Source organism: Pseudopodoces humilis, chromosome 20 (genome assembly GCF_049639895.1).
Source record: "Pseudopodoces humilis isolate 2021_Gansu_Grassland_sample_001 chromosome 20, ASM4963989v1, whole genome shotgun sequence".
NCBI lineage: Eukaryota > Metazoa > Chordata > Aves > Passeriformes > Paridae > Pseudopodoces > Pseudopodoces humilis.
In genome coordinates, this window is record NC_142219.1 from 10965049 (window position 1) to 10988916 (window position 23868).

At 39.0% G+C, this 23868-nt stretch overlaps 2 protein-coding genes across 4 annotated transcripts in view; one reads left to right on the forward strand and one right to left on the reverse strand.

Annotated features, from left to right (window-relative positions):
* The window catches only part of RSPH14 (radial spoke head 14 homolog), a 70794-nt gene that overhangs the window by 12058 nt on the left and 34868 nt on the right, over nucleotides 1–23868 (reverse strand). The window lies entirely within an intron of this gene.
* GNAZ (G protein subunit alpha z) overlaps nucleotides 3904–23868 on the forward strand; it is a 49471-nt gene continuing 29506 nt past the window's right edge. Inside the window, exons 1-2 of one of the 3 annotated variants that reach the window (XM_088065112.1) lie at nucleotides 3904–4221; nucleotides 5468–5668. The gene's annotated coding sequence lies outside the window, so the exon portion shown is untranslated. Of the gene's footprint in view, nucleotides 4222–5467; nucleotides 5669–11923; nucleotides 11984–23868 lie in introns of those variants that run through there. The other 2 variants (XM_005524461.3, XM_088065113.1) reach the window with 2 other exon arrangements.

Consider the following 23868-nt stretch of genomic DNA (forward strand, 5'->3'; position numbering starts at 1 on the left):
ACTCTTCAGTGAATATTTAATCATTCTTATGAAGTGGAAAACCCCCAACCATGAAGATTGCAGGAGGGAATAGGGTACCCAAAGAATAACCAATAACCTGTTGCTCAGACCACTTTAACAGAAGATCTGAAATGCTACAATTTGTTTTAAAAGCTTTGCCACAAAAAATTCCTGGCATTCTTTAATTGCATCTCCTGGGTGTAATTCCCAAACATCTCTGTATTTTGATCTCAAGTGATTTTTTTTCTGTTCAATCTTCACAGATCCTTTGTTGTAGACTACTAAGTGATCCCAAATTTGGGTTAACGTTTGAGGGGTTTCAGTTTGTTTTTTTACCCCCATTCCTTTGCCCTTAACAGTGAAAACTGAGCAAAGAATACTTTAATTCACCTTTTTTTCCTCTTTTTTTAATAACATTAATATATAAAATAATATAAAAATAATAATGCAGCCTTGAAGGATGGGCTCTTTACAAAGAGTTCCTTTATCTTATTTCACAGTATCACTGCAGCTTTCTTCCCATGGAGGTTCTGAGGGAATAGGGGAGCATGGATCCATCCCAAAGTTTAGGATAAGAAAAGACTGCTGTGGAAAGTTTCCTGCACAGGAAAGCCAAAGTATCTTCCACAGCTCTGGGAGAGCATTTCTTCTCCAGCTGCTGGATTTAATGTTTGTTTTTCTCAACTTGGCTTCAGTAGCAGCTGAAACAATGAGCTGAGAACATAGTAGGTAGATAACAGAACTGTGAAGGAAGGGATTGAAGCACTCAACATTTGTAGGGTTTGGTTGCTGTTTTCTTTTTAAAGTTCTTTTTTAGTTGATTGTGATATTAGACGTAATGTATTGCCTGGGTTCAAATGTCTCTCATGATTTACTCTCATAGGAAGAGTAAACTGCTGATATTAAGCAAAACCCTCAGTTACCTGAAGGGTGAGAGAAGATAAAAGGCTGAAATCCTGGTAGAAAGTGAATTTTAATCCTAAATGATGAAGCCAAATGAGGTCAGGCTGATACCACCTGATAGAAGGTGCATTCATGATTTTTCCCCCACCATCTCACAGTCACTGATACAAAGCAACAATATATCAGATAGATATAAATATCAGATCCAAATCATCTGTACATGATGCTATTTTAAAATTTTCCACGTGAGAAAAATGGTTAAAAATAATAATACAGCCTTTTTATTCTCCTTTAAATGTTCTGTTCAGTTCTTCATGCTGAGAGAATCACAGACCTGTCTATAAATATCTAACCCAGATCTACAATTGCTTGTTAAAAAGAGTGTGTTTGGTAGAAGATTGAATGAAATACAAAATGTCTTTTATTATATTTTTATTACAGACCAGATGTGGCCTCTCAATTTACCCTCTATCATTTGGAGATGTACATTCACCAAGAACATTGCTTGTGTTCATATAAATATTTTCATGTTGTCATGGTATAATAAAGGGTAATTGATTAGAAAAATCCCTATGGGACTTTCCACTTAAGAACACGTTTTTGTTCTAGCACTATTGTCTTCAAAATAAACACGTATGAATGCATCTATTTTGATTGATCCAGCAGAAAGCAGCAGTAAACAGGCAAGGCTTTGGCTTTTGGTTAATGAATAGCACTGGCAAGTTGAGTGAAACTCATGCAGCCAATGGGCCCAGGAGGTTTCGGATGCTGCACCTCAACAGTCCAACGCTGCTTCTTTCAAACTCAAGCCTGCTCTGTTGGGGCAAAAATGGTGACCCCCCCAGACACAGAAGAGGACATGGAAATCCAGGCAGATTGCCACAGGTCCCTAAAATTACTATTTATATTTCCAAGCAAACTATTCACTTTCTATAGTTATTTCTGTGTGTTCAGTCTATCTCTTTACAGAGCACAACATTCAGAGTTCTAGGCTGAGGACCTGGATTTCTGTGCTGTTTGACTTTGGCAGTTAATCATTTGTCCAGGCTATTTGGAGACTTACTTCTCTTTAAATTCCTGTGGGAGTTTAGCTACATGTAATGCAATCAATACATGCTGAAAGGCTCTAATTGAGAATTTCTGGATGCAGGACAAGGTAAGACTGAAGAAAACTTAGACATATCTGATGAGGCATTTTATGTATGGACAGGTTGCTTTTTAAATCTGCCATTAATCAACAGCAACAGGAGGTGTTGAAATAATAACCTCTAAACTTTCTCAGGTACTGCATGTTTGTAATTCCTTCACTGCCAACATTTGATCTATGCTCTGGTGCCTCCCTCAAAGCTGGAGGAAAGCAGGTGTTTAGTTATAGCAATGGGAAATGCTCTAAAATTGCTCTCTCTGTAGACAACATGCAAACGATGATCGTCCTAGCCAGGATGATGGTGGTTGCTGCTTTATTTCTGCCACAGTTGGTTAGTGTGTGGAAGATGCCTTTTCTCACATATCAAGTACTATACTAAAGATACATGTAATGTGACAGTTTCTATAGTAACTACTTGTTCTTTATGGAATCGCAGATTAAACCTGTACACCTTGTTATTGTTCTTTTATCCTATTATCTAGACTACTCAGTTACCACAGATACATTTTTTTTATTCTATTCCCTTGCCAACATAACTATATCAGGGATTTATGCACTTGCAAGTAAAGAGTATATACGAGAAAAACAAGACACTTAAAAGTTTTAAATTGACCACTGTCTGATCTTACAAATGCACTGAGATATTTGTGCATGTATATTGAAAGCTAAAATTTCAAAATAAGAGTGTGGGAATATTTTTATTGAAGCAGGTCAAAATTATGGTTTGAATATTATTGTTTTGCTGGGAGAACAATGCAAGTTATGTATATGACATTTCTTTTCTAACAAATTTTACTAGAACAAATTTGCCAGTCTAGATGTACTAGCAAACTCTTCTAATGGAAACATCTAAGATTCCTTATTATTGGAAAATTTTCTCTGCAGGGTATACTGATTTTTACATGAAATTATTTCATTATTATAATTTGCCAATGCTACAGCTCTGCTGATAATATCAGTACTGGAAGTGATATCATTTACAGGAATCAGATGCTTTCTGCTTTGTATTATATTAGCCTTTTTGTGGGAAAAAATGCCTGCATCTCATCTGTGTGAGAGTCTCTGTTGCTATCTCCAGCAGAAGTGTATCAGTAACAAATCAAGCTTATAAAATTAGCAGTGCAGGGAGAAATCAGCTACTTGATCAGGGCTGCAGATTCAACAGTGCAACTAGTACTGTAGCCAAAAGGAAAAAACCACTAGGAAAAATGTAAAATATAAATTGGGCAAATCCATTAATGAGACAAAAAGAAAATTATACTCATCGTTAATTAAAAAAAAACCGTAGTAAATTACACGTACACAAAAGCTAAAGGCAGTGGGGGGAAATCAGAAAAAAAGATACGCCCGGTACCGAGGGCAACTGAGTGATGGTAGAAGCGGAAAGCAAACAGTAGATAAATTCCGCGTAACTAAAGAAACTGTTTTTTCTCCCTTTACCCTTGACCGTATCCTTCCAACATGTATGTGACCGGTTCTCCCTACAACACGCATTGTGAGATCAATCCTAAAAGTCCTGCAGCTGCCGGAGCGGGGCCGCGCTGCAGCGGCCCCGGGTGCGGATGCAGTTGTGCAGAGGCAGAGCCCGCGGCACGTCCGTAGCCTCGCATTATGTAACGCGAGTGCAACGGAGCGTACGAGCCGGGAAAGAGCCGCGAAGCTCTCGCCAACACCCAGCTCCTTCTGCGCCGCGGCGGGCGGGGGCTGCGGCGGCTGCGGGCCCGGCCGCCCCCGGGGCGGGAGCCGGGGGGGGGCCGGAGCGGAGCCCCCGCCCCGCCCGCGGTACCCCCGCCGTTGGCGTGGAAACGGGCTGGCGGCTCCGGCTCCTCCTCCAGCGCCAGCGCCGCGCTCCCCCTGCCCGGCTCCCCGGCGAGAGCGCGGAGCACCTCCCTGTCTCCCGCGGGGAGCCGCCGGACAAGTGCTCCCACTGCCGCCTTTAGAACGGCCCGGGTTTTTCCGGTTGTGTTTTCCAGGGAGAAGATGGGAAAGGGCAGGTTCCTGCTCCTGCCGGGGCTGCGGGGCTACTAGTCCCTGCGGTCGTGGTGTGTCTGCTCGGCAAATCGCAGATGCTGATGTGAAAAAGGGCCAAAACAGAGGAGAGGCGTCAGTGGATGCAAGCGTTTGTACTGATGGATTGAGGAGGTGGAGGCTGCCTGCCTGGTGCTGAAGAGGTGAGTGCAATATTCCGCATTTCCTTCTTTCTTAAATCAGTTCAGTGGTGAACATTTCCAAAATAAAAAGGCACTTATAAACCAAGAAGGAAAAGATGTCATTTTGAAACAGTAAGCTATGTTTCTGCTGAATAAAAAAATACGAGTGTCACTGTGAGGTAGGAACATTTCACTGTGTGTAGACAAAAAATAGTAAGGGGAGGCAGGCTGCTGATACAGTGAAAATGACCTTCTCAAGGGATACTGGCCTTCTATGAGCTGCTGCTTCAGCTTGGGCCCTTTTTCCAAAAATTAAGTGCTCTCCCTTTCCTAGCCTAAATCGTAACCCATTGATAGCCAATACCTGAGCCTTAGTAAGATCCGCTGCGTTCCCTTAATGATTCAGAAAGATAATCTGTTAGATTGTGCCTGTTGGGAGAAGAACCTCCACGCTATGTAGCACCTCCTCCCAGGGAAATGCAGCCTGGATAACGTTCTATCAGAAAAGACTCCTGCTGCCAAATTTCGGTAATAAATCCTCCTGGTAACAGTCTCATCTGCTCATTGGAAGGATGTGTGGCTCTGCAGAGCCTGGATGCGTTCCCTTTCTGTGTGTGCCCATGCATGTGAAGGAATGAGGAGGGTTTATATTAATCTGCACCTGTGGACGGCTCCCATCTGCACTTGTGAACAAGTTTTTTGGTATCTTTGCATTTGCATTTTGGGTGAGTGCTTCATACACAAAACCCCCAAGCCTCCAGTGTTAGCTGAGAGAGCTGCAGACAAATAGATGTCAGTTTAATTTCTGCTCATAGAACTGATCTGATCTGCTTTTGGCTGTTTCACTGTAGAAGCTGTTTAACGTGTGTTCTTGCAGTATTTATTCTGCAAGATATTGACCTAGCTCAACATTTTCCTGGGAAGATTTGAGAAAAAAATTACTAGTGTTCCCTCCAGCATTTCTTTATATTGGTTTATATCCATTTCCTGATAACCTCACACCCACAATTTGATTTTTATTTGGGCTCAGTATTTCGCGCCATTGTGGGTCACACCCTTCGGGTGGTCATCAACATTTCATCTATAAAAATTACAACAGCAGGTCAGGTGCTGTGAATACCTACTGTGGATCACAAAGGGGCAAAAAATGAGTGTGTATTTTGGACTTAGGGGAAATTTTTTCTGACTTTATGGATATAGATGTTCAAAGTCTGAGCTGATGCCTTAGGTGCTGTTACAGGCAGAAATCCTCACTTTTCTTCAACAGGCACAGATCTGACAGCTGAACAGACACAGCTCTGCAGACCAGAGTGTTTTGCCATTAACTTGGCTGTCTCCATCAAATCATTTGTTTGGAAGCTACCATGCAAAAAGCACAGATCCCTGCCCTTGGATAAAGGACATTATCAGAGGAGAGGCCTATGTGTATAGAAGGATGAAGATCCAGTCTTCAAGAAGCCAGTGACAGGTATAATCAAAAGAAAACCTCTTAGTTGTAAGGCATATTTAGGACAAAAACTCAGGCTTTCTTTCATTACCAAAGCACTGATTGCATTTTCAGAGAAGAATCCTCTTCTCTGTACATATGTCTGCTTATAAGGAAAAAAAGCTTATTAATTCTGTGTAAGCCATGGAAATTTCACTCTGACAATGGACCTTAGAGAGAGGGATAAACTCTGTGTGCCACATAAAGAATGCTACACCTCGGGCTGACATTATGTGCTTTTCACTTCACAGGCCACTGGTGAACAGAGTTGAATAAGTCTTCTGGAGTCTTCTTGAATTTTGTAAGCCTCCAGTACAGTTTAATGTTTCAGTTGCAGGCCTTGGTTTTGAATTTAGTGGTGATAATCTAAAAATAACCAGCCAGGTAGCTCTGAAGGACTGAAGTGGAAGTGTTCCGGTTGTCTCAGTTCTGATTATGCACTGATGGAACAAGGTATGTTAAATTTGAAGAAGCCTAGATAGAAACAAAAATTTGTCCCTTCTTAAGGAATCTACCTGCTAAGCAGTGGGGAAGGGGATAACAGAAAATTCAGTAGGTAATAAAAGCTCAAATCCTTAAATGATGAAGTCAGCTCTTCCTCTCCAGCTTAAGCAGATAAGGATTTGGACAGCAGGTAGAGCCTCGGTTGATACACTGGGGTGAGGCAATATAAGGGAGCAATGTCTTTTTCTCTCTCCCCCTCCATGAATTAAGGGAAAATACTTTCAATTCCTTTGGGTTAAATCACATTTCAGAAGAGAATCTTCTGATTTATGTAACTGAAAATGAGAGATGAATCTGACTACTTCTGCTAAAGTTTTGGTCCTGCTTTCACAGGAGTCGTTGGAAGTTTTGTCACTTATTTCAGTGGGAGAGAGCCCAGCACACACAGTTTCAACAATCAGGTTCTCCCTTGCCTTTAGGAACAACAAAGTTGAACAGTTTTATAGCTGGTTTCAGTGAGGTTCACAGTGAGGCTCAATAACAAATTCATTAATTCTCTACTTGCATCACAAACTGAAATTCATAAATTATCAGTTATTTGAATCATGCTTTTTTTACTGAGAAAATGGGAGTGTTATTCCCAAGTTAAGGTTGACAGTACCCACCCTCAGCAGTAACAGTTTCTACATAAGCAATCAACTATTTTCTTTTATCTAAGAGAAAACTTACTCAAAGGCCCTTAAAAATCAAAATCTTGGCCTACGTGCATAAAATCATATTTACACTTAGAGAGAAGAATTATCCTATTTTTATTTAAAAAGAAGGCTAAATTTTGTTCTTTGTGATCCCAAAATATCCAGAATAAATCCACATCCATTACTAGTTATATTACCTTCACTTACTTGAGAGGATAATATGGCTTATATTTTGTATGTTATATTCAAAGTTCACATTTTTATTAAACTTTCCAGAATTCAAGAGTGGTGATTAGGAAGTCCAAATTTAAACTATTATATTGATGAAAGAATAAGGCCAGATGGGAAAAACAATACTGTTCCAAAGCAACCAAAATTGATTCTCTTTGCAAGGTTCCCTGGCAATTTAAGGTATGTGGAATGGACAAGATGAGAGAGAAGGGCCAAATTCAGTTTGATTTATTCTGTTATTGAATCAGGAGTCGATACATATTAGCAATTTAAGTTGTTTTAGCTTTCAAGTGGAATCAAGGACAGAATTTAACCCTTGACATGAAGGCTACAGAGGAAATACTCTTCTCTGAACTGTTGCTTTTCCTTCACAGTGAAGGGCACTGGTGGAGTTGGATGGAAGGAACAGATCAGTGATGGGGCCATCTCTTCCATCCTACCCAGACTTCAAACATTGGTTACTATTAAATACATTTAAACTCCCAACTAACAAAACACATGATAAACATTCAGAAAGAGAGCAGTCTCATATGTTTGTTGTTTTTTTACTTCTTCATCTCTGAGCATTTTCTGTGGTTCAGCAAAAGCTCAACTCTACTCAGAATCCCATTTTATTATGTACTATTGGACACCCAGTGAATCATTAGGGAACGCAGTTTTACCCAACAAATCCTATTTGCCTTTTGTTTTCTCCTTAAGCCCCTTATAGTAGGGAATTGTTTCTTCCTAAGCCATCACATCAAAAAGACAAATGTGATAACATTTCCACATGATTCTACATTGCAGAAATAACCTGTTGGATTACCAGGCAACATCTTGGCCAACAGAAAAATTTAAAGAGGCAAATCCAAAAATTCTTCCTTTTGCTTACACGAGACAAGAATAATGACCAAAAAGTAAATAATAATTTCATAGGAACTACAATTGCTTAATCTGTTATTTTTACAGTGGATTTATTATATAGCAATTGCTTGGACTTGACAGTTGGAAGGAATTATTCCCATCACTTTCAGATGTCTATAACATGGACATGCACGTATGGAGCAGTCGTTAAGGCTTCCATTTTAGCTGGTAGAAGAAAAAGAGATTTCTTCATTGGAGTTACCCAGACCAGTTTCTGATTACCATGTCAGTGTGAGATTGAGCTGACCTCTGGAAATGACAGCTCCTCTCCACTGCCTCCGAGGGAAGCACCGAGTGAGCAGCTCTGAGGTAGCCACCTACATGCAGATGCTAAATCTGCACAGATGAATCCCACTCTTACTGTCTATAATGTAATGTTTAACCAAGCTTTACTAGTTAATTATGAAGATATTTTCATGGTTCACCATAAATATTTGTAAGTCATAATGCAGTTGCCATTCCCTATCTCCCAGCCCTGTTTTCCTTGATAGTGACTGCGCTGGCTTCCTCCTCGGAGTATCTCAGCAATGTTATTGGTCATGGCACTGGAAAGGCTTCACTGAACAGTACCAGTAATCCAAATATTTTATCAGTTTTTTCCTGGTAATCCAGGCAGTATTCTAGCATCCCTTCTCAGTGTGTTTCTACTGGTTCTCTGGGCCTGCTTTCTATATTTTCAAACCTTGTCCAGACACCTTTATCTTCATAAACGGCACGAACGCAAATACAATTAGGCAGCATAGCAAGTGTTGATGTACAAATAGAGTTGACACAGTTGTGTTGTGGAAGGAAACAACACAGTGGAGCTGAATTGATTACAATTCAGTGTCATGGCACAGTAACAAAAGCCCAGCTGGGTGTTTAGCTCTGAGAGGGCTTGCTGTTCAGAAGGGGTATGCACCTGGTTATTACATTCCTTCCTTTAAAAGTGAAATGTGTGTATGACTCGAAAGGATATTTACCTAGCAGCTAAGCGAACATCTTTCTGAAGATAATACAATTTGTGCTATTAGGCTGGATTTTTCAAGTGAAGAGTTTTGTCTCTGAATATTACCAGTTCAAGTAATATAATTCAAATACTGGAATGTGTTAATAAATATGATTTCTTTTGGATATATGATATCTGTTGATACATATATATGCATTAGAATATTTTTTTTAGTTTGGATGTCTTATGAGTAAAGAAAGACCAGAATATTGGCTATTGCCCTCTCTAGTGTTTATTTTACAGGAGAGGATTCAAACAAATACTATAGGAAATATATTTTATATCATTTGAAGCACTCAATTCAATAAATTAATGCATATGATGCTAACCAAATCCATTACAAACGAAAATTTTTTAGAATTAACACTGTTGCACTGGAGCATCTCTCTGTACTGACAACAAGTTGATTGTTGCAACAGGGCCTTGTCAGGAAGATTTTCTCTCAAGATGCCTTTCTGTGCCCGACCTTTTAAATTTGGCAATTCAGGGTACCACAGTAGAAGCCATTTTGTGATGGGAAGATACTCATATATTCTTACCACTGCTAAGGATCTACTGAGCTTCCATGCTGTAGTGCTCAGTAATGGTAGAACCTCACCTTAATCAGACATTTCAGAGACATGGTTTTAATCTCTTTTTAAATCCATCTATGTCCATGAACAGATAAAGATTTGCCTTAATTTGTAATTCAGTGACATTTATGTAGGTATTTAAAATTCTAAGGTTAGCCTATTTCAAATTTAAACAATTGTTCTATTATCATATTGTTTCTGTTCCCTGACTAGGTGTGCAATAAGTTCTCCGATTATGTTTCATGCTGTGAATATTCCCAAAAGTAAATCTGAACTTTGTCTCATAGCTGTGATTACACAGGTGTGTCAAGTTTGCTTTTTGCATGTGTGCTCACAAAAAGCAATGGAATACTGAACACTTTATGTATTTCTTTTAAGTTACAGGAACAAATTTTTGGCTACTAGGTTCAAGGGATCAACAATTGTTTTAAATGTGGCAAGGCTTGAGGCTGATGTGCAGTTCAGTATTATATCAGCACAATATTATTTGCTCTCACAGGTCAAGTAAATATATAATGGTCTAAACAAATTAAAGTATCAGGTAGCATCAGGAAGAGGTAGGAACTAGTGACTTTTAACACTGCAGACTACAATTCTCCCTTTTTCCAGAGAGGTCTGATTTTACCCTGCAGTCCTGCATGGTGCAAATTCTATATAACAGAAGTTAAAACATTGATAAAGTAGTAACAGTAATAACCTACCATATAGACAAAGAACAGAATTAATGGATATCTTACAGTCCCGTTCTCTGTCAGCGCACGCAGGTTATAAACTAAAATTAAATGTTTACAGAGGATATTACCCTGATCTGTGACAAGAAAAACCTCTCTCTTTGCTGTATCCATGGCGTAGCAATTCTCCTCTTTTCCCACTTCTGCAGTCAAGGAAACCAAGAACAGCCACTGATATTGTGGACTCTTGGTATCGTACCTGGAAACTGTTCTAATTCACACTGCAATTTAGGCAGCCCCAACCTGGCTCTACAATAAAGGCTGGATCATGAAAAGTCCTTTCCCTTCAGACACTAGAAGTGTTGAAGTTTCTCTGTATTTTTGATTATTTTATGTTGCTTTTCTAGTTGTGTCTTTTGATACTGGAAAGCAATGAACCCCAAGTAGAAAACACCAGAATATTCTAATTCAGAATTAATTTAGGTAGAATTGATTTGGAAGAAATGGGTGATGCCCATTATAATAAAAGTGTGCTTTGAACGGGAGATTGGGCACACAGGCATATGGAACTCTGGGAGTACCTTTAAATATTGTAGACTTTATGACCAAGTGATGGGAGAACTTCTCAGCGAGCAGCACTATTACAGTCTCTAGGTATTTTCATTCAGTATCTTATTTGTGGTGTTGGATACCTCCAATGACAGGAGTCTGTAACTCATCAAAGCTAATCTATACAACTGTAGCTTTGGATTTTGGATACATTATGTTTTCATGATTAACCTGTCAAGAATTATTCATAGGCCTCATTGAAAGTTTACATAAATAAATCAATTCCAGAAAATAGTAAAGTGTTTGTTTTTAAGGAGACCAGATGGAATGCTGTCAATCTATGCAGCACTGTTCTTACTCAGCTGTGAGATATGAAGTGCAAATGGAATTTCTTAGACATGGTGTTTATGATCTGTCTTTATCTATGTTGCGAAGATTTATAGTCGATGGAGGTATGTTAACAGTACATCAATCTCATTATTTACTTGGTGTCTGCATCTCATTGTCAGAATCATCAATTATAGATTCCATAATTTCTAAGTTGTAATTTAAAAGGATATATTTTTTCAGAGTTATCTAGTTAAAAAAATACATAGTATTTTTCACTACAGTATCAGGTAGCATCAGGAAGAGGTATTGGGATTGGTCAGAGGCAAGTGGTGATCAGCAGCATACAAGCAATAGAAGGTTAAGATTAAAAGATTTCAGAAAATAATACAGGTGTTCAAGAGGTCAAGGACTTGGCTCTTCCTTTTAACTTCTGCAAAAACCTTTAGAAATGTCACCCTTACCAATGAGGTCCCTCCTGCAATCAACACAAAAAATGGGAAAGGATAGTTAAAATTATTTTTGTGCAGAGCACTAGTTAACAATAGACATGAGAATCTGAAACACGAAGCAAAATTGTACCTCATTTTTATTAAATAAAAAACCCCAAAGAGTTCTCAGAATAGCCAAGGAGATACAAGCAGTATAATGATGACAATGTACTGACTTGTTCAGTGCCACTCCTGTGTCTACAACAGAGCAAAACTACTTACGGTTTTCAGTGGAGGTTTCCCTATTGCACCGAGCCTTCAGCCACCAGTGGTGAAACAAACTGGGGTTTATTCCTCCTGAGCTATTTGGCACACAATATTCTTTGGGCTGAGGAGACTGCCAGTAGGTGTGTGTCAGTGCCATTGCATCCTAATAGGATTGCTGCCAGCTGGAAGAGGTTGAAACCAAATTGGAATTGCTGTAAGGTGGGTTTGGGCTGGAAGCTAAGCCAGCAGTGAGCTCTGTATCTACTGCCTGCCTTAGTGCCTTGGCAGAGGTGGGGAGACACCTTAGCAGGTGTTTTCCTGGAGTTAAAAATGCAGAAATTTTATGTGTCTTGTTTTCTGGAATGGCTGTAGCTTTTTGGGTAGATCATGAGCTGTTCTCTTAGTGCTAAGTTGCATCCAGAGGGGGGATTTTTCAGCCTTGCTTCAACAAAGATGCAAAAGTTGTTTCAAAGTTAGAGATGGCTTTAAAAGGCTGTAGCCCTTTCCATCTTTTCATAGTTAAAATACTGATTTCAAAATCTCAGTTTAAAAGTCTTGAGGTATGCTGTAAATGAACCAAAATATAACAAAAGCTGTGCTTCTAGGCACAATTATCCTGGTAGTTATCAATCAAGGAACCAGCAGCAGGCTACTGAAACCTACCACTTTCACTGAAAGATCACTGAAAATCCAGACCTCACACCTCACCGCAGTCAGCCAAGTAATCTGAGTGCCCTCAGAGATGTCCTTGTAGTCCTTTAATGAAGTTTTCAAGATGAATTATTGTTCTGCTGTGCATTGTGGATATTTCCCTCTCACCTTCTCCCCTTGGTAAACCTGCTTTGTGAGTTTAAGGTAGATTTGGAATCCCTACAGCTGCAATAGCTTTTGCACTGTTTTGACCCAATGTGGCTTGCTGGGAAATTTGTGTCCAGCCCCTCTGCTGAACGCTGGATGCACTGTGGGTAACCTCCACCATATGTGTTATTTTGTGTCCCAGATCTGTGCCTGCTTCACAGAGCTGTTTTTACAATGGTATCAACAGTAGATTTTTAGTGAGCAAAAAGAAATAAAATGGTGAGTCATCAGCTTTTTTCCTGCATATCTCATCTGTGTGAAATGCAGAATGCTAACTAGAATAGTTAGGAATCAGCAATAAAATTCCAGCTTTATGTGCCATCTTAATAGTAGGCTAGAGTGTTACCAGAAGTATTTTTTTCCTGGTAATATGAGAAATGAATAACTAAGGATTCACCGCTGAATAATGAATAAACGAAAGGCTCGATTAGCACCTTTCAGCTTTCAGATAATTTTAGTGCTGCAGCGTTTGAGTCAAGAAGAGATGTTACTGAGAGTAAAAGGAACAGAAAAGCAACAACCTGACGTGCTGCTGTTAAAGCTGTGCTGTGAGGGTGGTGGTGTACATTGGGCTGGGCAGTGAGGCTCCCCCTTAAGCTGACAGGACAGCCTCATGCAGACAAAAACTGCAAAATTTGGGGGTTTTACTATTAACAGTAGCACTAGATCATGTGTGTAGTCTCATACATCAACCCATCAGTTCTCAAAATAGGATTCAAGAGTCTGCTTCAAACAAAAGGAATGAAACTACCAGGGTCCCAAAATGGTGAGCTCCCCTCTATGTACCTTAAAGTGGAGGAGACAATTCCAGTTAGGGTATGGTACAAAAGGGGAAACTTTGCTGATCTCAGCAAAGGAGAATCTGTACAACAGGAGAGGGATGGATTATTTAGAGACAGAATTGAAGGGCTAAAGGGTAAGTAAAAGTACAGACATACTGGCTGCATGACTAGGAAGTTTGCAGGACTATAGAGAATAAAAAAAAATTGGAGGAAAATATCTGAATGATGAGAATGCCCTTACATGCAACACAGCTTGGACAGCACACTCACAGGAGCAGTGATTACCCTCCTCTCCCACCCCCTCCACACACACATGTATGCACAGAAAAGTACTGGTAGTGTTAACAGAACACCAAAAAATCATCAGTATGTGCAACAAAATTTGAAGCTAAGCCTGCTAATATCACTAGTAGTAGCACAGTTACCAATGAAAAATAAAACATCAAGAAAAATTACTGGATTTTGGTTTATCCCTAGTAACAAAAGTAAATCCATCTATCATTCATATGTTTCAGGTTTGGGGAAAAATAACTATTTACAAGCTTGCTTGAGGCTGCAAAATAACAACTTTGCCCAGTTAAATCTCAGTCATGGTACTCCTATGTTAAAGTAAATACCCAGATTAAAAATCTACACCAGCTTCCTCAAAAGACAGACTTACATTAAGCAGCTTATTTTGTTACCTATCCATTTAAAAAGTAATTAATATTAATCAATATACTATTACTAATGTTTTATATATATTTTTGTAGACAAAAATCCATTCTTGGAATGATATGGAAGCCATCCACAGTTTTGACAGAACCAGGATAGCCCTATGTATATGTCAAACCATCCAAGCAAGTCTTGTCTTAGCATGACTCAAAATGGATGTGGTCAAACCTGGCCTCTGCTCCTCTGACATTGATGAGACCTAGGAACAAACACAGTGAATACCAGCAGAAGCCAGGCTGGGAACATGTGCACAGAGCAAGAAATTAATGTTGAAACACAATGATGCTGATCATGCTTCAGCATTTCCTAGAAATACAGTCATACTGAGATCATATAAAAGCGGGTAGCTGAAAGTTAAACTGTTTTCATATCTATTCTTACAGAAGTTCTCAGTGTAGATATTCTGAAATATGGAGGGTATGAAAAATGCACTAGATACTAAATTTTTATCAGTAAAAAAGTCTACATTGCTGGCACTTTGGTGTCCTGATTGCAGTGTTGCTAAATACATTGTGTTTATTTTCATCCTGTTCAAAACCAAATACAGGCTTATTCCAAAACCTACTGAAATCTATAAAACCACTACTTTTTATGTTAAATGGATCACAGCCACAGCACTTTACAGGGTTTGGAATGGTTTTACTCTTATTTTCTCTTAATAAATACTGTCACTGTTTCTGATGAGGAAGAACTATCCTCACCCCAAAATATCACTTACCATAGGGTGCCATTTCACCACTATTACTTAAGTTCCTCTAGCTTGTTTTACATTCTCATTCAGTTCCACATAGAAATATTTTTCATCTCAGTAGAAAAAGCAAGGTTGAATAAGAGGAAAAACCTAACTTTATCTAAGGAACTTAAACTCTTCAGAGCACAAGTGGTGAAAAACACACTGACTTGCTAGAGATGTTTGCACTGCTGCTTTAGCTTCACTTTTTGCATAAATCAGGCCCTCAACCTCTTCAAATCTGCAACCTGCATCTCCATCCATGACCAACTTGCTTATTAAAAGACTTTTTAAAAGAAGCCTGATGAAAGGAATTCAATCACGCCAGCGTCCTCTAACATTCATTGTATGTTCAGCATAATCTTATAACGGATTGAGAGTTAGGAGCCAGCAGGGAGTGACTCGGATCCCTCTGCCGTGTGGTGGTGGGTGTGTAACTGCAGCAACTGCAGCTGGGGTGTGAGGAGGGTGTGATCACCCCTCCAGAGGGAGGGAATTGAAAGGAGAGACTGAAGAGAAATCCTAGTAGCTGCTAAACCTCAAAAGGATGTTAGGTTCTTTCTGGCAGCAGCAATTAGTGGGTGGTGGGGTTTTGTGTTGGTGTTTTGTTTTGGTTTTGTTCAGGGGGAGGTGTCAGTGAAGGAAAAATGGGAGCTAAAGAAGTTGATGCATCAGATACCAAGGTCTTTTTGCTTTACTGTGAGTGAAAAAGAACTTAGTTTCTATAGGTCTCTACAGAACTTTATCTAGATGGCAAAATGATGGCTTGGCTTGGCTTTTGAAACCAGGAGCTTATTAGCCATTGTACAACATTGTACTTAAACGTTTCTGGTTGCAGAGTTATTGTCTGTGAGGTAAAGTATATCTGTGTTTTGGAACTGGCACAAAGCAATTTCATATCAAAACCAGAACATGGGTAACTTCCTTCATATTCAACTTCTAAAAAAAGGGTCTTTTGAATTAGAGAGTAACTCCAACAGCAGCTCAGCTCTCTGAGATGTACCTGCCGAAGCTCTTGCAGGCAGCAGGAGTGTACGACTGTCAGAGCTTCTGAATTTCAAAAGAGAAGCAGAATGAGACCAGGCGTAGGCTGCAGCTGTAATCTGTGCTTGGTAGCATCCAAGTCCTCTCCCATGAGTCACACTTCTGAGAACATCGTGGATTCTCTTTAGCCTCTTGGGATTTATATTTTTTGGTCCTGGACTGCAGTCTAATACTTCTTCCACTTCTCATCTCCCTTCTGTGGATAAAATAATGTTTAATTCGAGTTGTTAAGATGAAACCTAGAAAATCCACAGTTCTGATGTAGATACCTTCTGACATAGTTCATATGGTTAATTCTATGTGTGACCTAGGGCTGGAAAGTACTCTGTACCCTAACTACCAAATTAATCCCTGGTGATAGCCCTGCCTTTTGTGCTGATATTGACACTCTCTTCCTTTCTTTCTCTTATTTTATTAAGAACAGCATTTTAATATATTATTCTGTCTTGTTGTGAGGTTAATTACCTGACAAAAGTGCTGAAGGTTTCTTGTCCTTTCCTAAATTAGACCATCATGAGAACTACTGGCTTTATTCCTTCTCTTCTGCTTCCTTCTCTTCCATTTTGACCAGCTCTTCAATGGTTTTTCTGCACCATGTTGCTCTTTCCTCTCATGCTTTCATTGAGCTGCTGCCTCTGAACTCCCTTCTATAATCCTTTTTTGACTTTTTCTCATGTTGGTAACTTGCTGCTCCTGCATACTCATTCAACCTATGTCTGTTTTTCTGTTTTTTCATTCACCAAGGTTCTTTTGATTTGTTCTCTGTGAAACATTACTCATTCTCTGTTGCTTAGTTCCCAGCTTTAACTATCACATTGCCAGTCCTCCCATGCTTTCACCCAGCCCGTCCATGAATTCAGTGGTTATTACTTCTACTGAAACGGTCCCTGTATTTTGCTCTTCTCCTTCCAAACCTTTTTGCTCTGCCTTTCCCTGGAAGGTCTATTCTTGCCAACTTTCCAGTTCTGATCCACTCCCAACAATGTCCTTTCTTGAGCAAAACCATTCTGATGGAAGTCTGATGACCTAGGCAATTTCTTCCACCATGAACACCCTGGATTTATTCTCTCCTTTTTTTTTTCTCTCCTAGTGTAATTAAATTCCATATATGCAGACCCATCTTTACAGATTCTGAGTCAATCCTTTCACTCTGGTCTTTTTTTTTCTGTGTGCAGATTTCTGCTGATCTTACACCAGTATGATATAGTAAGATGTGCCCATCTGCTCTTCTTGCCTCATCTTTCCTTCCTCTATTGCTATCTCTTCTTTCTCTTCATCGATACAGGATTTCTTGCTTCCTGTATTTATATACCATTCAATTTACCCTAGAAATCTCACCTAGCTTCTGTGACATTATTCTCTCGTTCCTTGCCTTAATCTTTACCTTTCCTCCAGTTCTTTCTCTTAAAACCAGCAGAACGATTGTGATATATTTGTGTCTCCAAGATGCTTTCTTATGCATCACCACAGATAAAACTCATCTGTTGTTTCCAGGATTCCCATTTACTGGAGCATCTTCTCCTTTCCTCTTGCTTAGCTTTGAGCTTCAATCTTTGAATCTTCACTGGCTGCTTTTCTCTATTGCATTAAACAAACCTCCTGTCTTCAGGACACTGTTATCTGTACCCAGACTCTCATGTTCTCACTACAGAGATTCCCACAGCTCATACCTGTCACTAGAACAGCTAAAAGCAAGCACAATTTTGCTTTATTTTGCCACCTTTTATGCACAGGAAGAGAAACTTTTACAAGGCTATACTGTTCTGTTACAAATCCCTCTTAAAATTTCTTTTGCTGTAACTACCAAAATGCCCTTATCTTTCATAAGGTATTGTGTGCAATAAGGTTGAATGAATGATAGGAAATTTGCCATCACATTAATGAACAAATCTAATGTTTACTAGTGCTTTTTTTTTAATGTAATAAAATAATCTCCTTATCCCTGTAAGATTCATGAAACAGCAACCCTGTGGTAGTGAGTCTTAGCTCTTGAATCACCCACATAAGGTGATAAGGTTATGGTCCCACTAATGACAAAAGCCAAACAGCAACACCAATGAAGACATAACCTCCACTGCTGTCATCACCCAAGGTACTTACAAAACACTGAGTGGCCGCTGCATTTTGTTTGCTGCTTTATTGCACACTTTGAAACAAGTCTGATGTTTGTACGTCCCTAAAGCAGATGCTGTGTGTGTTGTTTCTTCTCACCCTTGTCTAGCAGCCAGGATTTCCTGCACACCCACTGTTAGACCCACTGTAATATTCTTGTTCTTGTGATGCTTTTTTATGCCGGTCTAAAGGTCACCTCTAAAGCTGCTGTGGCAGACTGGGCTTAGTGAAACCGCTGTGAAGCACAGCAACTCCCTGTGTGCTCACTGACACTCCTCTGGATTTTTGGCCATGCGGCTCAGAACAGAACTGTTGTATATCTGGCTCTATTCAAGAGTCAGCCAGTCTCTGGTTGTGTTGGTGCTTCTTCTCACTCTTTCACAGTAGCTTGTGGATGTTGCTAAAATAGGTCATAATTTAAATAACTGTCAAGTATTTTAGGTATTAATGCTTCACAGGATTTATGTTTCCAACTTCCTCTAGTAAGTGGGGTGTGCACAGTTAAAAGAAAAATCAACAAAAAGCCAACAGGTTCTTGTTGAATGCTTGGTTTGTAAGAAATTCTGTTTTCACTATAAGTTCTTAGGTTTCCCTAAATCTTGGATGAAGCCTGCATGCTAAATTTTGGCTGGGTGATAAACTTAGCTGGTGGGTATCCCTAACCAGAACAATTTGTATTGTGGTACTGCTAAAGTTTGTTGGATATTTTCCAAACAATAGACAAAGATGTTTAAGCTAATGAATATAATAGTGCAGCAAATCTGTTCTACCCCATGTCAGGCACACTTGATAATATATGGATAGGTCTATGCCTACACAGTAAGTAATTTTCTTTAGGTTCTCCATTATTTCCTTGCAAAACTTCTGCCACGTATCACAGAATGGTATCCCTAGGTGTCAATTCTATTAGTTGAGCTCAGATTTTATGCCACAAATCTGAGTATTTCTATAAAATCACAGTGGGAATCAACAGATGAGAACCTAATGGACCAACCAATTGTTCTTCCTGCAAGGGTGTTGAAAGCAGCTGGGGCTGGTAACAGGCAGTGCTGGTGACACTAAGGAGCTCATGGAATGGCACCAGTTCTGATCAGTGCCCCTCTCATCCCCTGCCTTCGACTCACTTCTGAATTAAATTTTTTTAATCATTGGCCTTTTACCTTCCTTGACAACCTTTATTGTTAGAATCCCATCCTTACACAGCAGCTTCTGTTATTTGATGTTGTTTACTCTGGCCAAGGTCCTGTGCCAAGAATATTAATTTCTTGACTGACTTTCCTGTTCCTCTCATTTTGGTATCTTTTGCATGGACATTAATAATTTCTTGGCTTTATCTTGGGGAGTTGGTATAGAGGTTAGGCCCTATTTCTCAAATAGAGATCAAGATGGATCAAGTGAAAAAATATTATTTATTCAATACTTGAATATTTAGAGCACAGCTATCACTGAGGATGATTATACTTGAAAACTCAGTGTATTTCTTTGTCACAAACAGTATCTCAAATTTGGCATCTAAGAAATGAATAAGCAAAATCATCTTTGAAATATGTGCTTAAGGGAGTTAATTGACATCACAAAGAACCCCATGACAAAAAGGGACAGAACTTGGTAATGTCCAAACACTCAGCTAATTAAATAATGACACTTCTTTCTTCACTCATCTGACAGAATATACATTTTAACTGCTGCAATAAATAAACCTCAAATACAGCAGCTTTCTCTGCTGTTTTCTTGTTCAACAATTACACCAGGCCCATCCTTTGTTTTGGGTGGGATTATAGTGCATTAATTAAATAATTAAAAGTTTTATCATAACTTGAACATACTTCTTTGTCTTTCAGGTTTCAATGATTGTATAAAGAGAATGTCAGTAATGTCCATGGCCACAGTTTTAAAGTAACTTTCTTCTGCAATAAATGGACTTCAATTACCATACATAAAACAGTAAATTAATTTCTGTGAGGTTATTTCACCCTTGTATTTCTATAGCATGCATGTCTTTTCTGGATGCTTCCCAGATTCAAAAATCTGGACCTATTTTTCCTAATTTTCCTATCTCTTGTGAGCCTCAGTTCCTTTCTTTTTCTCTCTCTCCCTCAAAAAAAGCCTGCATCAAGTAGAACACTTGATTTCTTCCTCAGTAAATGCCTTAGCTATGTCCTGATATATCACACTCCCTTGTGTCTTCTTCTCTTTCATTAATAGTATAAGAAATGATTGAAAGTTAAAACGTGCAGAAATAAGGTTTTGTTAAAGCGCAGGAATTCTCAGTGGATGTGTGTAATCATTAGAAACTGATTACAGCAGCTTGGCTTACATTTGTAAGTCTTATATGAGTTCTATGCAACTTCTTGCTAGATTTGCTTGAGTTTGCTTTCACATGGGTGTAAAAGCTTTTTACTGTGTGAGTGGGCTGGTGGTCGTGAAGCTAAATTATCAGAGGGATAACACAGCTCTGTGCCTACAACTGCAGCTGAAATTCCTGCTGCTGGCAGCATGCACAGTCTCTGTGCTGTGACAGTCACAGCCACTGGTTTTGTTCTCAGCTTAGGAGTCACTGCCTTTCTACAAGATCGTGGGGGAAACATCTTTCCAGGCAGTTTCCATAATTCTGCGTTCCACGGTGATGTGTCAGTAGCTAATGAATCCAGAGACAATACTTGGCTCTTTCCTTATGGAAGTGTTTACAATTGAATTGTGGTGGTGTGTCATTCTCCTTCCCTATGCTTCTTCTCCCTCTGCTGCCATAACTGAGGAACATGCTGGGAAAAGGGATAAGTGTTTATATTACACACACATGGATCAGTTTGCACAAGCCAGGAGTGATGGATAAGGGCAAAGAGTGAGCCTAGATATGAAACCAACAATAATGACTGGTTCTATTGGCTACAAATGGGTGGTCAGAACATGGCAGCCCTAAACAGCTGCTCAGCTTAATGGGCTTCAACACTTTGACATAGTAACCAGTGCAGAATTTTATTCAGGTGTCCTTCCCACTCCAGGAATTGCTAGCATTCCTCTTTTGAAAATGGAAATAGATCACTGTTAGGTCAGGATTTGGGGCACGTTAATCTTATCTTGTGGGAAAAGCTACCAATACTAGTCATAACAAAATAGTCCATCTGTATCATCAGATTTTAAAAAAAAACATGTTTTCTTAACATTTTGAGCCTTCTGTCGTCAGGAGAAGGCAAATATGTTAGTTAAGTCACACAGATACAGTATAATCTGGTCATCTGAAGATCTGAAATAAGATTTTTTTAAACAAACTTTAGACAGGTGTGCAAGTGGAAGGAAGCAATAGGGCTTTCCACTAGAGCAACTGAAAATACACTTACCTAATTAGAAACTTATAGCCATAAAACACTTATCTGTTTAATATAAAGTCTGATTTTAAAACCCCAACAAAATCTAGACTGCCTTATTTTCTGAGTGCATTCCAAGAAAAAGTAAACCTGGTAAGAGGAAGTTCATCTGTATGTATCCAGGGCAGTAAACTGCAGTAATATAATAGTTTGTGAAGTTTCCTGAGTTTTAAAAAGTATTGACTGTGAACATGAGAGATTTTTTTCACTGTATATGGCAATACTTAAATAAACCAAACTTTCTTACTGTAACGCCTATTTGAAAATAGTATTTACTAGTCTGCTTACAAAGCAATAATAATAATCAGCTCCTTGTGTTACCACTTGAAATAGTGATATCCAAATATCATTTCAATGTATGCAATAGGAATGACTAGAAATCAGAAAAGGAAAAAAAAGAAATTCACGAGTGTAAAACCAAAGTGCATTTACATACTCCTGGTCTTTCCTACAATAAGGACATCCTACTTTACCTTTTTTTTGGTGTTAAGCATATTAATGAACAGCAAACAAAATAGTTGATAGGTAAAACACTGTGGAATATGAATGAAGCATCTAAATGTGTTGTGGAAATATGCAATAGGAAATACCCTACAGAATATATGAGCTAAATGAGAAGAAAAAATTATTCTTGAGTCTTTTTCCCAAATAATTTTTCATACGTGTTTGAGGCAAATAACATGAAGTTTAAAAAAGATCTGCTTGTCTTATATAGTCAAAAAATCTCCAGATTTATCCTATGCACTGCTGCCTTTTGGCATGAATATATGCCCTCTTGCTGCTCGTTGCTAGCAAGCCTCTTTTGTTCAGGATGGAACTACAATAGAGAGGGGAAGTCTCATATGTGTTCCTTGCAAAATCCTTCATCTGTAATCACTGTGATACATAGAAAATGTCATAAAGAATTCAGCAAGTGGTTTTTTTAATGAATGACAATGAGGCCTGTAATGATGAGGACTTAAAGGAGAACCAGTTTGAAATGTCCTGAACATATCAGAGTAAGTGTGATTAATGGAAACAACCCTGATTTTTATATAAGTAAAATAAGAATCTGGCCTGATATCTAAGACAGGAATTTCATTCTCTCTGCATGGCTAGAAACCAGCTTCCTCAACTCTAATTTTTCATTTTCTGTGATTATTGGAAAAAGTGAATTATTTGAAGAAAGTGTAACTCCTCACTTGGGAGGGTTTTCCTTTCCACATCTTCAGAGTAAGTAAAGTTGTGCTAATTACCATTCTATTAATGTGTACATTATTCTTTTAATTTCTCACTAATTAATCTGTCCTTCATGTGCTCATGTCCTGTCATACAAGAGAAGTAAGATAAATATAGCTGATATTAAGACTCTTGTAGAATTTTAGACCAGGTAAGAGCAATACATGGTGCATCTGGAGCAAAGGTTTTGAATGTCTTGACATTTAAAATACCCAAAATGCTTAAACTGCCAGTCTGTTCAAGCACTGTGGTCCCTACAGGCAAAGACAAGAGACAAGCACTTCAAACTGCTAAGGAGAGGTAGCTCCTTGTACTGACTGGATAGTTTAGAACAACTCAGAGTAAGATTAGTTTAGAATATAATCCTAGCCATATTCTATAATCGTATTTTAATAACCATTAGAATATGGTCAGTTAGAAAGTTAAGTACATGAGTTTACAAGTAGTTATAGTTCTTTTCTTCCAAAAGCTTGAGGCTCAACATCTGGCTTGGAACATTCTATCTCTCTCCTGGTGTGGAATCATTCTCTTTAATATGTATTTTAATTTATTGTCACATCTATATTTAAATATTGGTGAGTTCAAGCAGAAGAACTTCTAAAGGCTTGTAGGGCAATTTCGAAAATGGTATTGAGAGACTTAGTTTTATTGAAATGTAGTAGAAAGTTTGCTTTAGTAGACTCTGCAAGTGCCCTGTACTTTGGTTTGCAAATACACTCACTGAGCAGCCTCTAGGCACAAGTAACCAGGCAGCAGGAGAGGTGCCAAGGTGTGCTGGGGCAGCACTTGGGGAGGAAGCTGTGACATCTGTGATTCCGCTGCCCACTGTGCTCAGAGCTTAGTGGGAGCAGCAAGCCCTTCCTAGAAGAGAGGCAAATGATCACCAATCAGCTGTTAGTAATGTGTTTTCCCTCTGTGAGAGTAACTGCTTCCTGCTGTTGCCTTCTGCAGAGTTCCAACTAGTAGGCTTAAACTCTAATCTGGGAAAGAATAATTGCTCTAACAGTCACTGAAAAGCTCTCTGCCCTCGCTTAGGATGGTGTTCCCTGTGCCTCTTGTATGAAAAATTCACCTTTTAGTCATTGTTCCCTTTTACTGTAGCTCAGAATTTCCTGTGTTGAAATGGAAAGAGAGGAGGTTCGATAACACTTAGCTTGGCTATGGAAAGAAGCTTATGAAGTTTGCATCCCTTTATTGGTTAAACAAGATGCAGGTACTGTATTTAACAATACTGTTCTCCAAGGGGAAAGAAGAAAAGAGCTGTTACAAAGATCAGCAACT